Source organism: Heterocephalus glaber, unplaced genomic scaffold (genome assembly GCF_053883595.1).
Source record: "Heterocephalus glaber isolate CG9 unplaced genomic scaffold, H.glaber_assembly_v1.0 deba00001539, whole genome shotgun sequence".
NCBI classification, from domain to species: Eukaryota; Metazoa; Chordata; class Mammalia; order Rodentia; family Bathyergidae; genus Heterocephalus; species Heterocephalus glaber.
Genome location: NW_028258334.1, coordinates 162,453 through 179,016, shown reverse-complemented (window position 1 = coordinate 179,016; position 16,564 = coordinate 162,453). Strand labels below are relative to the sequence as shown.

Sequence of the window (16,564 nt, the reverse complement as noted above, 5' to 3'; positions counted from 1 at the left end):
CCCTTTGTAGATTTTCATGTTATCTACTTTAATCATCACACCAAACCCGTGAGAAACTGAGGCCCAGGTGTGAGGGTTAAAGTATCTTGCTGCAGACCATAGAGTTGGTTAAATGTTAGAATTGGGAACTAACCCCCATTGTCCATCTCTAAATTTTCTACTGTATCAAGTATATGGAAAAGTAGAAGTAAAATGCTTTGGAAGCTCTGAGAAAAAAGTTTACTTCCAATTGAGGTCATCACAGAATGCTTTTTGGGCAGATGGCACTTGGTTTGAGGTTTGCATTTAATGATGCAGAATTGAGGATGAAGGAGATTTTAAGACTGGGAGAACATGGGCCCGGGATTTAGCTCAGTGGTTTCCCTGCCTGTTGCGCAAGTGCAAGGACCCGAGTTCCATCCTTAGTACCAAAAAAAAAGAGACTGGGAGAACAATTTGGCAAAGGTATGGATGTGGAAAAATAAGTGGACATTTATAAGTAAAATTGTGTATGGTCAAAAGTTAATGAACCTGAGAAGCAATCGAGAAATAAAATTGAAAGGAGAGAATGAAGCTGTATTTTTGTATCATGAAATTGAACTTAAAAAATATTCTCTAAGACGAGTTACCTGTTGAAGATTTTTGAACAGGAAGTTCTGTGATCTTAACTTACCTTAAAAAAGACTAAAGTGTCCTCAATAAAAACACAACTTGGAAGAGCAAAAGACTGGAGTGACAAGACCAGTGGAAACATTTATACCGATAATCTGCAATAGAGTTTAAGAGATGGAACTAACACAAAATGATGGATTATAGTATTGTTGTTGTACATATTAGTACTCTATATTTTCTGAAATGACTATACAAAATTTATCAGGCAATGTAGTTCTTATTTGTTTCAGAGAGGGCAGACTATTGGGATTTAACATGGAATGGTGCATGATAGTCGTAAGATGGGTAGGAAAGAGTATTTGCTGAAGACACTGTGAGGGAGGAATGGCAAAGCCTGATGAGCTGATAAGCAAAGAAAGAGGAAACTAATTCCACCATGACACCTGGACGCCAAGATGAATCCTAAGTTTCTGGTGGAAGAGTTGCACGATTAACAGAAATAGGGATCAAGAAGAGCAGATTTGAAAGCCGGGGATTTAGCTCAGCAGCATAGCACCTGCCTGGCAAGTGTGAGGTCCTTAGTTTGATCCTTAGTACCAAAAAAAAAAGAGCGGATTTAAGAGCAAACGTAACTTATTGATGGACACACTAACTTTTGAAAATTTTACAGAACAAATAAATGAAGATGAGCAAAAAAGTGCCAGAGAGTAAAAAGAGTTGGCATTGGAGATGTGAAAACCATAGAGAAACGTGGAGATTCATGGAGAGCATCTGCTTTTGTGGCTAGATTTACAACAGTCAAAGATTAGTGTTTTTCAGTCACAGACAATTCCTCTCTTATTTATTTGTTTATCTCCAATCCAGAAAATTATTTTTACTGTGTGCACCTTTAATAGAAGATAGATAATTGACGGTAAAATTTAAAATATGTCAACTTCTATTTCTAAGTATTTTATTGCTAAGAACATTCAGATTTTGGGTAAATTGTAAGATATATAAATTGCAAGTACTTTGTAAAATGGCATTTGTTTTTAAACTGGCCATTAATTTTTAATTTAAAAAAAGTCATCATTAGCCCTGGTATTATATCCTGAGCTTACTCAACAAACACAAAAAGTAAATATTAATGAGACAGAGATGATCCAACAGCACTATCCTCAGCAATATACATGACTTTGTAAGTGGTATAAATTGCCAGAAATCAAACAGAATTGGCATGATGGCTAGAAATTTGTCAACAATGATAGAGCGATATAATTTTAGAATTATAAAGGAGAACACAGAAGAAACCAACAACAAAAAATGTGCTACCACCTAGTCACTGGAAGGAAGCAGGTTTATGGCTGCACAGTAGAAATAAGCCATGGAATTGAGTGTTCTCTCATTTTCTATTATGTGGCTTAGAAAGAGAAGTTAAAATAGCTTTTTCTTTTTAACTAAACATTTCTTACTGGAAATTCAATAGACACAAGGTTGTCTTGTTTGGCTAGATGTAGGTATTTGTGCATTACTCCCTCTTAGTGGTTCTAAAAACAATTTTATCAGTAGTTAGATACATTATTTTCCCAGGAGCTTGGCCATTTTATTGAGGCTGTTTCAGATGCATTTAATGTCCTCTCTAATGGATTTGTTTATCTTTTCCCCAGTGCTCTTGGCCAGGGACATTACTTTTCATTTGCCTTATAGATCTAGGACCTCATTGCTATAATTTAGAGATTATAGCACTACAATATGCCACACACATTTCTGGTATGTTATATATGATAATATAGAACTTGTAAATAAGATCTGTAGATAATTTATTACTTAAAATCTCCTATATAGAAACTTTTTTTTACAAAGGATGTAGAATCAATGCTTTAAAATAATAAGTAGAGATTAAAAGGAAGTAGATTCATTTTTCCTGTTGCCCTAAGACTCAGGTAATATTCTCTAAAGATGAAATATCTGATAAAGATTGAACTATTTCAGACAAGTACTAGAAAAATCCATTCATATTAATTTTATTAACATTTTTATAATTAAATTTGATTATAAATCCCATGACCTAAATTATTTTGTGGGTAGATGCTATGTCAAGACAGCAGACAGAGAGAATGTGAAAAAGTACTACTCTCCTTGGTTGCTTTCAGTGAATCTGTGATAGATCAGATGTTTATATGCACCAATTTGAAACATTGGATATAGGATGGGGATGGAGCTCAGTGGTAGAGTGCTTGCCTAGATGCATTAAGCATCACAATAAAAAAATCTGGATGTTTCTAACTTTGGGCACATACTGCCTTGTCTACACTGAATGCTTGACAGTTGGCATAATTTTAGATTTCTTTTCTTGATCAATAGACTTCCTTAATTTTTTCAATAATTAAATATTCACATATATTTCGCTATCACCATTTTCCTAATTTAGTTAATACATTTTACTTTTAATTTGTTACACATATAACTTTTGGAAAAGCAGACATTTGGATTATTCTCAACAATCTCTAAACATAGTTTAAGTTTTATGATCAGACTAAAATCCCTCATAGAAAAAGAATCCAGGCATACAAAGTTATGTACTTTGATACTCCATAGCTCCTACTTTATTAGTGGTCATTTTCTCAGGCCAGCTCAAAGAATCTCTTTCTAGGTCTTCCTCTGGGACTCCGATAAAATTGGCTCTAGAAAGAGACTGACATGAGAGCAGGGTTCAAAGTTGAAAGACAAAAAGCAGCTGTGTGTGAAATAATTCTCCTTCAAGAGGTAAACAGATGTCAGATGTACCAAGAAAGAGTAGAGAGAGTTGCTGTTTTCCCTGAAAACCATGAAAGCACTGAACCAGACAACATGTTGGGGGATGAACAGTACAATCAGAAGCAGGACTCCCTGTTTCATTGCATTAAGACAATTTTGGTATTCCCCATAGAAATTCACCCACCAACAGAGACCCCGCATCTCTAAAATATGGCACAATGATTCTTTAAAATGTTCTCATTTATGAGCTTGTGGATGACACTTCTCTGACATTTAAGGCCTCCAGTTGACTTTTCTGGCTCTTTCTCCTGCTTTCTAGACACATGGATCATCTGCTATAGTCCAACTGGTTTATGATTATCACACAGATATATCTTCTGATTCCATCTTTGTGCCTTTGTTCATATATTTTCATCTCTAGAAGTGGCCCTGCTTTCTTCTCATCCTGCCTAAATTGTATCCTTTCCTAAAGGTCCAGTTTATCACTCTCCTTTGCCATAGCCTAGAGCACGTGAGTTATCCACCGCAGTGCAGTCAGGATTGCATGCTTCGTGGAAGATCAGGCTTGGAGCCCAAATAGATCTTCTTTCTCTCTTTTCCTGGCTAAACTGCCTGACCTTTTCTAAGCCTCACATTCTTTATTTGTGTATTTAGAGTTCCAAAATCTAAGTCGCAGGATTGCCTTGAGTATTTATTTCTTTTTAATTCTTCTATTGGTATATTTGAGGTACACAACACAATTACATTTCTCATTGGGAATTGTACCTTTATATAATGCATCTTGGTTCTTATATTTTCCCCATTCCTAGCCCTCCCTTCACCCCCTCCACCCTTCCCTATTTACAAAGACTTTATTTCCATTTCTTCCATTTCTCATCATTTTTCCTTTCCCTTCTTTCTTTTCCCCTGCCCCTCACACTACCCCTACTCCTTTAGACCTTTTCTTCCTATTTTGCATTAGTGATTATTCATTCTAATCATTGGTACATTTTAGGTATACAATATAATGATATTCATCATTGGAAATTTGCACCTTTACATAATCTCTCTTGGTTCTTATTTTTCACCCTTGCCCAGCCCTCCCTTCAACCCCTCCAGTCCTCCCTATTTACAAAGATTTTGTTCCTATTTTTCCATTTTCTCATATTAATCCCATTCCCTTCTATCCTTTCCCCTAGCCCTCCCACTTCCTTCCCCTTTGCCCCTTTTCTTCCTATTTCGTATTACCTATTATACATTTTAGCCCTTATTTACACTTTCAGTTTCTCACACCAGAGAAACTATTCAGTATTTCTACATGTGTGTCCTATTTATTTGACTTAAGAGTATCACCTCAATGTTCATCCACTTAGCTATAAATGTCTCTAATTTCTCATTTTTTATGGCTGATTAGTACTCCATTTTATTAAAAAACCCCACATTTTCTTGATCCAGTCTCCAGTTGATGGGCATTTGGACTGTTTCCAAGTTTTAGCTATCACAAACTGTGCTGCTATGAACATGGGCGCACATATGTCACTGTAGTATGATTCTTTAAATTCTTTGGGGAAGATCCCCAGCAGTGGAATAGCAAGGTCAAATGGGACTTCCAGTCCTAGTTCTTTGAGGTATCTCCATACTGATTTCCACAGTGGTTGCACCAGTCCACCCTCCCACCAGCAGTGGAGCAGGGTTCCTCTTTCCCCACAGCCCCACCAGCATTTATTATTGGTTGATTTCATGATAGCAGCCATTCTTTCTGGAGTGAGGTGGAATCTCAGTGTTGTTTTCATTTGCATCTCTCGAATGACCCGTGATGTTGAACATTTTTTCATGTATTTATTTGCTATTTCTACTTCTTTGTCTGAGAAATGTTTGTTCATTTCAGAGGCCCATTTTCAGATTGGGTCTTTAAATTTGGGAGGTCTGATCTTTTAAAGTTCTTTATAGATTCGAGATAGTAGACCTTTGTCTGTGGAAAAGCAGGTGAAGATTTTTTCCCACGTTGTGGGTTGTCTCTTCACACTGCTGGTGGTTTCTCTTGCTGTGCAGAAGCTTTTTAATAAGAAGAGATCCCACTTGTTGATTGTTTGTGCTACTTGACGGGCAGCTGAGGTTTTGTTCATAAAACCTTTTCCTACGCTGATGTCTTCAAGAGTTCTACCTAACCTCTGTTCCAACTGGGACAGAGTTTCTATATTAATATTTAGATCTTTAATCCATTTTGATTTTATTTAGTGCATGGCGAGAGCTATAGGTCTAGTTTTAATCTTTGGCAAGTTGAAACCCAATTTTGCCAGCACCATTTATTAAAGAGGCTATCTTTCCTCCAGTGAGGGTGTTTGGCTCCTTTATGGAAGATGAGATGGCTGTGTATCTGTCGTTGTTTCTGCATCTTCTAATCTGTTCCACTGGTCCTCAGGTCTGTTTCTTTGCCAATACCATGCTGTTTTTATCACAGTAGCTTTGTAGTAGAGTTGCAGGTTGGGGATTGTGATACCCCCTGCTATGTCTCTGTTACCTAGAATTGCTTTTGCTATTCTGGGTCTCTTCTTGTTCCAAATGAATTTGTGGATTGTTTTCTCAAGGTCCATGAAGTATGCTGCTGGGATCTCAATTGGAATTGCATTGAATCTATATAGCAGTTTTGGAAGTATGTCCATTTTCACTCTATTAATCCTTCCAGGAGCAGGGGATGTCTGTCCATTTTCTGATATCATCTTCAATCTCGCTTTTCAGAGTGCTATAGTTTTCAGAGAAGAGGTCTTTGATTTCTTTTGATTGGTTGATTCCTAGGTATTTCAGTTTTGGGGATACTATTGTGTAAAGAATTGATTGCCCTATTTCTCTCTCAGTGAGTCTGTCATTCGTGTAGAGGAAAGCTATTGATTTTTGTGTGTTGCCTTTGTAACCAGCTACTTGACTGAATTTGGTTATTAAGTCTAGAAGACTTTTGGTGGAGTTCTTGGGGTTTTCTATATACAGTATCATGTCATCTGCAAATAATAACAATTTGACTTCTTCATTTCCTATCTTTATTTCTGTTATTTCTTTCTCTTGTCTAATTGCCCTGGCTAATGTTTCCAAAACTATATTGAACAAGAGTGGTGAGAGTGGACATCCTTGTCTTGTTCCTGATTTGAGTGTGAAGGATTTCAGTTTTTGACCATTTAGTATGATATTGGCTGTTGGTTTTTCATAGATGACCTCTATCAGTTTGAGGTAGAGACCATCTATTCCAATTTTTTGTAGGGTTTTTATTATAAATGCATGTTGGATTTTGTCAAATGCTTTTTCTGCGTCTATGGAGATAACCACATGGTTTTGTCCTTGGCTCTATGGATAGAGTGTATTACATTGATTGATTTGCGTATGTTGAACCATCCCTGCATCCCAGGGATGAATCCCACTTGGTCAGGGTGTATGATCTTCTTGAGGACCTTCTGCATTCTATGTGCCAGTATCTTATTAAGGATTGTTCCATCTATGTTCATTAGTGAGGCTGGCCTATAGTTCTCTTTTTTGTTTCGGTCTTTCTCTGCTTTGTGGATCAAGGTGATGCTTGCTTCCAAGAATAAATTTGGGAGTATTGCTTCCCTTTCAATTTCATTGAAGAATTTAAACAGTAGTGGCAGTCGTTTCTCTCTAAATGTCTTGTAGAATTCAACAGTGAAGCCATCAGGACCCGACCCTTTCTTAGTTGGTAAGATTTTATTACATTTTCAATTTCATTGATTGATATTGGATCATTTAGAATTTTTAGCTCTTTTCCCATGCTTGGGAAGTTTTCTGCCATTATTTCTGTGAAGAGATTTTTTTTATGTCATCTGCACTCTCTCCTGTTTCTTCACTGAGCCCAATCGGTCTTATGTTATTCTTCTTTGCATCATCTAGCAGCTGCTGGATTGATTTCTCATGTTCCCTTATAATTGTGAAGCAATTTTTCTTTTCCTGGTCACTAATTGCAGTCTTATCTTCTATATCTGAAATTCTGTCCTCACATTGGCTCATTCTGCTGTGTAGACTTTCAATGGAGTTTTTCATGTCCTGGAAATCTATTTGCATCTGTTTTATGGATTCCATTTGTTTCTTATCTTGGAATTCCATCATATTCCTCAGCTCCTCTCTAGATTTATTAATCATGTCTTGCACTAGGAGCACAATTTCTCCTGTTATCTGAGAAATTATTTCTGATTTGCTTTTTTCCAGATTCCCTTTGTAGCCAGTTCAGGGAGTCCATGTGGTTGAGTATCAGATTGTTCCATCTCATTTCCCTTTCGGATTGTCTTCAGTGATGTGGAAGTCTGGTTTTGAGACTTATTTATGTGTCTTCTCATATTAACAGATGCAGCCTGCTGTGCCTTTGTTGAGGTGACTTTTTGTTCACCGAGTGGTCTTGAATCCCAAGCGAGCCACTGAGCAGCCTTTACTCTGCTGCTCAACAGTACACCAATTCCTGGGTTCAGAGTGGTGACCTTGTGGATCCCTGAGCTGACCTGTTGTCTGGGCAGGCTTCTGGCTGGGGACTGTGCCCACTGGGTTAGTATCTAGTTGTCCCTTTTGCTGGGGCCTCCATGTAGCTATTGTGTGGGAGGGCCTTTGGCTGGGAGCTGTGCACCCCATTTCCTGTTGTGTGTGCACTCATCTGGCTAGGGTCTCCATGCACTTATCAATGGTATCAGGGTAAGCTTCTGAGTATTGCTTGTGTGCCTGTGTAGCTCTTTTCCAGGCAGGTCCTTGGCTGTGGTTGATTGTATGGCGGGCCTCTGACTGAAACTTATGTGCCTGTGCAGCTCTTTCCTGGGTGGGACTTTGGCTAGGATGGGTGTGCAGGAGCCTCTGAGGTCAGGGTGGAGCCCTGGCTGTGATCCGCCTGCATCCACACCAGTCTGGGCCTTAGAGCTGCTCCCCAGGATCTGTGCACACTTACTGTTGGAATGGGGATTATAAATGTATTATACATTGATGTCTTTGTCTTAACTAGCAAGACATTCTATTCTGGACACACACCCTCCATTTGTCCCTGAGGCCTGCTAATGTCTAACTATCTGCTGAAAAATGTGACAGAGACTTGGAAACCCTAGTCCAATGATGGAGAGCCTTTTAGAGATTTCAGTGATAACAGCCAGCTACGGCCCATGTGCCATGGCTTCACCACCATTGCTCCTGGTCCCTACAACTGCTCTGCAAAATAATGGTCCTACATAGTTTTAAGAAGAACTGTACTTTCAGTTTTCCCCTTGCACTCTATCAGTTTATCACCATATTAAAGGCACTGAGAATTACTGAAATGCTATTTGACTTTGCTGAATCTTTTTCTCAAACTTAACTTAGCACAGCTCACCTCTCTCACTTCACAGGCCTCTGTATCAGAGAAGCAAGAAGGAATCTTCCAGAGAGCACTGTGTGGAAATGCTGAAACACAGCCACTTGCATTCTAGCATTATTCAATAGTTATTGATAACCAGGGAAAATGACTTCAAGGAAACAAAATATTCAAGAAAAATATTTAATTTGATGTTAAGATAGCTCATTTTTAGTGGGATTAAATAGATCAAACCTAGGATTTAACAGTATACTTGGATGCATTTTTTTTTTTTTTTTTGATGCTTGCTTGTAAAGTTTATTGACAACTGTTTGGTCCTAACACACAAAACAGCACTTGAACCACAAAAAAAAGTGTTCAAACAAAATAGACAGTTAAGAAAGACATCTCTTTCCCCAAGCCCAATCCAAAACAAACAGTGCAAGATGGGAAAGGGGCTTTTGGTGATAACTTCTGCCTTTTTTTAAACAGATAAATCTCAGCTGGTACATCTTTCCATCCAGAAATAAAGCACTTTCTCATATTAATGTACATTCATCATTTTGTCATCATTTAATTAAGCCTCTGGATCAAAAAATAGATGGGCGCTGGACTGGCCACTGTGGGCAACACCATGAACACAACGTGCTTCTGCTGCATTTTCACATTTTTCAACAGCAGTTGTGAGTCACACATGTGTCCCAGGCTAACTAGAAGCTCCGGTAAATGGTATGAACACTCACACGATAGTGCAGGATACCTTTTTCTGCTGCCCAAAGAACCTGTTCTTTGAGACTGTTCCAAGTGACTTGTAATGGTCCCTCACACATTTTTAAAGTCCACAATTTTCTACATGCTAGCAAAACTGAAGTCCAACCATGCAAACTTGGCCTTATGAAGTCTCAGTATAAGGCAACTGATGTTCTCAACACCAACTTTATCATGTTGTTTAAAAGCGTCTTATAAAAATTGTACATTTGTTGCACACACACACACACCCCCGCGCGGCCCACTGGGCCCGTTGTATGTGCTCCGCGGCGGGTGAGCGCGCGCCTGGCACCTGACCCCCCCCCCCGAACATGGCATTGTGACGTGGCGTTGTGTTATCACGTGACCCAGGTGCCTTCGCGAGGGAGAGGAGTGTGAAGGAGTGTGAAGATGGCGGACGAGGAGGCCGAGCAGGCCGAGCAGGCCGAGCAGGCCGAGCCGGAGAGGTTGAGTCGCGGCGGAGGCGGTTTCGTCGCCGCGGAGCTGCAGCGCCTGGGCGAGCGGCTCCAGGAGCTGGAGCGACAGCTGCGCGAGAGCCAGGTGCCAGCCGTGGAAGCGGCCACCGAGTACTGTCAGCAGCTGTGCCAGACACTCCTTGAATATGCAGAGAAATGGAAAACTTCAGAAGATCCCTTACCTTTATTGGAGGTATACACAGTGGCTATCCAAAGTTATGTTAAAGCCCGACCTTATCTTACCACTGAATGTGAAAATGTAGCATTGGTTCTGGAACGCTTGGCATTAAGCTGTGTTGAACTTTTATTGGGTCTGCCTGTTGAGTTATCAGATAAACAGTGGGAGCAATTTCAGACACTGGTACAGGTAGCTCATGAAAAGCTGATGGAGAATGGCAGTTGTGAATTGCAAGTTTTAGCTACTCTAGCTCAAGAGGCTGGGGTGTGGAAAAACCCGGTACTGTGCACTGTTCTTTCCCAGGAACCGTTAGATAAAGATAAAGTGAATGAATTTTTAACTTTTGAGGGTCCCATCTTGTTGGATATGAGAATTAAACATCTAATCAAAACAAATCAGTTAAGTCAAGCAACTGCTCTAGCAAAGCTGTGTTCTGATCATCCAGAGATTGGTACAAAAGGTAGTCTTAAGCAAACTTACCTTGTCTGTCTTTGCACATCATCACCAAATGAGAAGTTAATGGAAGAGATTTCGCAAGTTGATTGCAAAGATGCTCTAGAAATGATCTGTAACTTAGAATCTGAAGGTGATGAAAAAAATGCTCTTGTTTTATGTACTGCATTTTTATCACGTCAGCTCCAATAAGGAGATATGTACTGTGCTTGGGAACTTACTCTCTGTTGGAGTAAATTACACCAAAGGGTAGAACCATCTGTGCAAGTGTACCTAGAGAGGTGCCGGCAACTTTCTTTGTTAACGAAGACTGTATATCATATTTTCTTCCTGATTAAAGTTATTAATTCAGAGACTGAAGGGGCTGGACTTGCTACCTGTATAGAACTGTGTGTAAAAGCCCTTTGCTTGGATGCTAGAGAAAATACTGAAGTGAAAAGATCTATTTGCAAGACCATTTCATGTTTGTTGCCTGATGATCTGGAAGTTAAACGAGCTTGTCAACTGAGCGAATTTCTTATTGAGCCTACAGTAGATGTGTATTATGCTGTGGAGATGTTGTATAACCAGCCAGACCAGGAATATGATGAAGAGAATCTTCCAATACCAAATTCTCTGCACTGTGAGCTCCTACTTGTTCTGAAAACTCAGTGGCCCTTTGATCCAGAATTCTGGGATTGGAAAACCTTAAAACGACAATGTCTTGCCCTAATGGGAGAAGAAGCATCCATTGTGTCTGCAATTGATGAACTAAATGACAGTGAAGTATATGAAAAAGTAGTAGACTACAAGGAAGAGAATAAAGAACCCTCTGTGAATGGACTTTCTGGTGGAGTTGGTGCTAATTCTGGCCATCTTAAAGATATTGGTGATGAAAAGCAAAAGAAGAAGGAGATAAAACAGTTAAGAGAGAGAGGATTTATATCTGCTAGGTTTAGGAATTGGCAAGCCTACATGCAGTATTGTGTGCTATGTGACAAAGAATTCCTTGGCCACCGAATGGTACGACATGCCCAGAAACATTATAAAGATGGGGTTTACAGTTGCCCCGTATGTGCAAAAAACTTTAATTCTAAAGAAACGTTTGTCCCTCATGTTACATTACATGTTAAACAATCTAGTAAAGAGAGACTGGCAGCTATGAAACCATTAAGAAGATTGGGAAGGCCTCCTAAGATCACAACCACCCATGAGAATCAGAAGACTAATACGGTGACTAAGCAGGAACAGCGGCCTATAAAAAGGAATAGTCTCTATTCAACAGATTTCAAAGTGTTTAATGAAAATGATGGTCCAGATGATGAGAATGATGACAAAGATAAATCTTATGAGCCCGAAGGGATCCTAGTCCAGAAACGAGTACCTGTGAATGAATTTAATTGCCCTGTAACTTTTTGTAAAAAGGGCTTTAAGTACTTAAAAAATTTAGTTGCTCACGTAAAGGGGCATAAGGATAATGAAGATGCCAAGCACTTTCTTGAAATGCAAAGCAAAAAAGTTATTTGCCGGTACTGTAGACGGCATTTTGTAAGTGTTGCTCATCTCAATGATCACTTACAAATGCACAGTGGCAGTAAACCATATATCTGTATACAGATGAAATGTAAAGCCGGTTTTAATAGTTATGCAGAGCTTTTAACCCACCGAAAGGCGCATCACGTTTTCAGAGCAAAGTGCATGTTTCCCAAATGTGGCAGAATTTTTTCAGAAGCTTATTTACTGTATGATCATGAAGCACAACATTATAATACCTACACTTGTAAGTTCATAGGTTGTGGTAAAGTTGATCGTTCTCAGAGTGAGCTGGAAGAGCATCTTGATGATCACAATACTCCTGAAAAAGTGGTGCCTCCTGAAGACCATCTTATACAGAACACTGAAAAGACTCTTGAAATTATTAAAACTGCTATGGATCCTCACATACTTGAGGTAAAAAGTGGCTCTGAGGGTGCTGGTGAAACATCACAGAATACTCAGATAAATTATAATGTTCAGCTTCCTTCAGTAAACTCTGTTCAAAATAACAAATTACCTGATTCATCTCAGTTTTCCTCTTTAAGTGTCATGCCAACAAAAAGTAACATTCCTCAGTCTGAAGTATTACATGAGGAAGATCAAATACAAGAAATTTTAGAAGGTTTACAAAAATTAAAATTAGAAAACGACCTATCCACTCCAGTGTCCCAGTGTATACTAATAAATACATCAGTGACACTGAGTCCTCCTGTTAAACCAATTTCAGATGTCACAGTCGTTCAGCCAGTTTCTGAAATGGTACATGTTCCATTTAGTGACAAAGTTAATAAACCGTTTGTGTGTCAAAACCAAGGCTGTAACTACAGTGCTATGACAAAGGACGCTCTCTTTAAGCACTATGGTAAAATCCACCAATACACTCCAGAAATGATTCTTGAAATTAAGAAGAAGCAGTTGAAATTTGCTCCATTTAAATGTGTAGTTCCTACATGTACAAAAGCATTTACAAGAAATTCTAACCTCCGGGCACACTGTCAGTTGGTACATCATTTTACAACAGAAGAAATGGTAAAGTTAAAAATAAAAAGGCCTTGTGGAAGAAAGTCTCCGAATGAAAATTTGTCAACCTCGCGAATTACCCAAGTGAAAAAACAGCCAGCTGTGACAGAGGAAACTAAAAGGGAATTACAACCTACTTTACTTTTGGGAGGAGAGACAGAAAATGCCCTCAGTAATATAGCAGTGGTCCCAGAAAAACAACTTTTGGAAAAAGAAAGTCCTGAAAAAACAGAAAGTTCTTCACAACTAATTGTAGTTACTTCTGAGCAGTGTAATACAGATTCTCCCACAGACATCCAAAGCAAAGGACGAAAAATTAGGAAGCATAAAAAAGAAAAGGAGGAGAAAAAACGAAAGAAGCCAGTTTCCCAATCCCTTGAATTTCCAGCAAGATATAGTCCCTATAGACCTTACCGTTGTGTTTACCAAGGGTGTTTTGCTGCCTTTACAGTACAGCAAAACTTAATTCTTCATTACCAGGCTGTACACAAATCAGATCGTCATGCGTTTTCTGCAGAGGTTGAAGAGGAGAGTGAAGTTGGGAAAGAAAGTAAAGAAACTGAAACTAAACAAACAATGAAAGAATTTCGGTGTCAGGTGAGTGACTGTTCTCGAATTTTCCAAGCAATTACTGGACTAATACAACACTACATGAAACTTCATGAAATGACTCCTGAGGAAATTGAAAGTATGACTGCTTCTGTTGATGTTGGCAAATTTCCATGTGACCAATTGGAGTGTAAGTCTTCATTTACAACATATTTGAACTATATCGTTCATCTTGAGGCAGACCGTGGAATTGGAGCAAGAGCAAGTAAAACAGAAGAAGATGGCATATACAAATGTGATTGTGAAGGTTGTGATCGGATATATGCAACTCGATCTAACCTCCTCCGACACATTTTCAGTAAACATAATGACAAACGTAAAGCTCATTTGATTCGGCCAGGAAAATTAACACCTGGTCAGAAAAATATATCAAGCAAAGCAAACCAAGAAAAGTCAAAATCTAAGCAACGGGGAACAAAACACAGTAGAACTGGAAAGGAAGGAATCAAAATGCCTGCAACCAAACGAAAGAAAAAAACTTTAGAAAACAAGAATGCAAAGATTGTACAGATTGAAGAAAGCAAACCTTATTCTCTGAAACAAGGAAAGCATATATATTCTATAAAGGCAAGAAATAATGCCTTGTCTGAATGTACAAGCAGATTTGTAACCCACTATCCATGTAAGATAAAGGGATGTACTTCAGTTGTTACAAGTGAAAGCAATATAATTAGACATTGTAAATGCCATAAATTATCTAAGGCATGTACATCACAGCACCGCAATCTTCTTATTGTCCTCAAACGGTGTGACAACTTGGAAGTAAAGGAAACTTCTGAGCAAGGAGGTGACAAGAAGGACGTGAAAGCTTCTGACACATGTATATCAGAGAACAATGATAACTCCAGAACAACTACTGTTCCACAGAAGGAAGTTGAAAACAATGAAAAAGATGAAATGGATGAACTAACAGAATTATTGATTACAAAAGTAATAAATGAAGGTACCACAAGTATGGAAACCCAAGGTAATACCGCCTCAAACATAAATAATGATTTTCAGGAAAGTAATCCCTGCCGGTCAGAAAGACAAAAAGCAATTAATTTGAAGAGAGTTAATAAAGAAAAAAACCTCTCACAATGTAAAAAAAGGAAAGTTGAAAAGGTTGAACCAGAATTAACAGTTGAGATAAATAGCCTGCGTAAAGAGGAAGAAACTGCTGTTGCACTTCAAACCACTGAGAAGCGTCCTGCATCTTTTGACTGGAGCTCTTTTAAACCAACGGGATTTGAAGCATCCTTTCTGAAGTGTCTTGAAGAGCCTGCAGTGCAACAGAAGAAGAATACTGACAAAGACCACACAAATAGTGGAACTAAAAGAAGATCTCATTCAAATTCAAGAAAAAATACTGAGAAGACTGCTGTGACTGGTGCAAATCATATTTGTTCCTGGAAAGAAAGTGAAATTTTTGTACAGTTTGCCAATCCATCACAGCTTCAGTGCAGTGATAATGTAAAAATTGTTTTAGATAAGACTCTTCAAGATTGCACTGAGCTTGACCTAAAACAGCTTCAGGAAATGAAACCTACCGTCAGTCTGCAAAAACTTGAAGTACGTTAAAATGATCCAGGTACGTCAGTTATGAAAGAAATGAGTGTAGGTAAAGCCACAGGCAGAGGGCAGTACTGATAATGTACTATAAATACATCATTTATAGTTTTATTTTAAGTAGGAACCCATCAAGCATGCTGTAATTGTGACTCTTTTATTTTTTGTTGACATGAATTAGCCTGGCCAAAAAAAAAAGCGTGGCATATGTCATGTAGGTCTCTTTATCCCTATGGGACTTGAGGAACAGAATTAGTACTTCATTTATTGTAAATATTTGAGTTAATCCTCAAAATTTATCACCCAATTTCCCTTTTCACGAATTAGACTGATTTATCTGTATGATTGGTATGTTTCACCAGGTCACTGCTCATGTATAACAGTACTCTCATTTGTAGATACTTTTTGTGTATATTTATTTATTTATTTTTCCTTTGGGTACCTGGGATGGAACTTGGGTCCTTGTGCTTGCACAGCAGGCAGCGAAACCACTGCGCTAAATCCCCGGCCCTGTATATATTTATTATTGTAAATCATTTGCTGCCACCAGCAGTCTGTACGTCTGAACTATTACATGATACATCTGTATTTGGAATTTTAATTTTTAACTAATTGATCAAATTTTTAAAACTTCTTTTATTGTTTTAAATTAAGAACTTTTTTAACTAAAACTAGAAACTGCCATAGTTTATTGATTTTTACCTGAAACATTTACAATATCTCAAGAAACAAGTCTCAAGACTATATTTCACAGAGTAGGCACATTGAATCAACATTGCTTTGTAAATTTGCCATCCAGGATTTTGGGGTGGTATATCCATGTAAAGTTGAATCAGATTCTTTAGTGGTTTCCTATAGCAGTCCCCCCGCCTTGCTTCTATTTGGATATAGTTACTATGAGTCCATGAAATATAATGGAAATGTGAATAAAGAATTTAATACATGGCAGATTTTAAACATTGGTGTTTTAAACCCTTTGTGAATGTGATAGAAATTAGTGGTGTGGAGCAGTGTAAGTATTGAGGTGGTGGTTTGTGAAGTAGCCCAGTATTGCCTTAAATGAGATCACATTTCATTTCTTGTTTTATACGCGTGATCTTATAAAAGTTTTTTTCCCCCATTTTCTGAGATTTATAGATTGGTGTATAGCTTTAAACTGTAAAAACTTTTGTGGAAAGAATTTTTTAAACATTTTTATAAATCTGAAAAATTGCTATCATTAAAGGGAGCCCATCTTGTGTTTCTAAAATACAAGAATCCTTAACATAGTTACATAGCTGAAACACTTTCTGTAAGGAAGTTGGATGTTTTGATTTCACTGTTACAGACATTAGATTGTACAGCTCCATCTGTATTTTCTCACCATATCTGATGATACCCTTCATTAGATCAGTCTTCAAGAGCAGT

The 16,564-nt window shown here is 38.3% G+C and overlaps 1 long non-coding RNA gene and 1 pseudogene across 2 annotated transcripts in view; both read left to right on the top strand.

The window, feature by feature from the left end:
* Positions 1-16,564, top strand: part of LOC147824456 (uncharacterized) — a 230,887-nt gene that overhangs the window by 61,622 nt on the left and 152,701 nt on the right. The window lies entirely within an intron of this gene.
* LOC147824459 (zinc finger protein 292 pseudogene) overlaps positions 4,454-16,564 on the top strand; it is a 28,358-nt pseudogene continuing 16,247 nt past the window's right edge. Inside the window, exon 1 of the transcript XR_015442328.1 lies at positions 4,454-15,179. The product of XR_015442328.1 is annotated as a zinc finger protein 292 pseudogene (transcript). The remainder of the gene's footprint in view (positions 15,180-16,564) is intronic.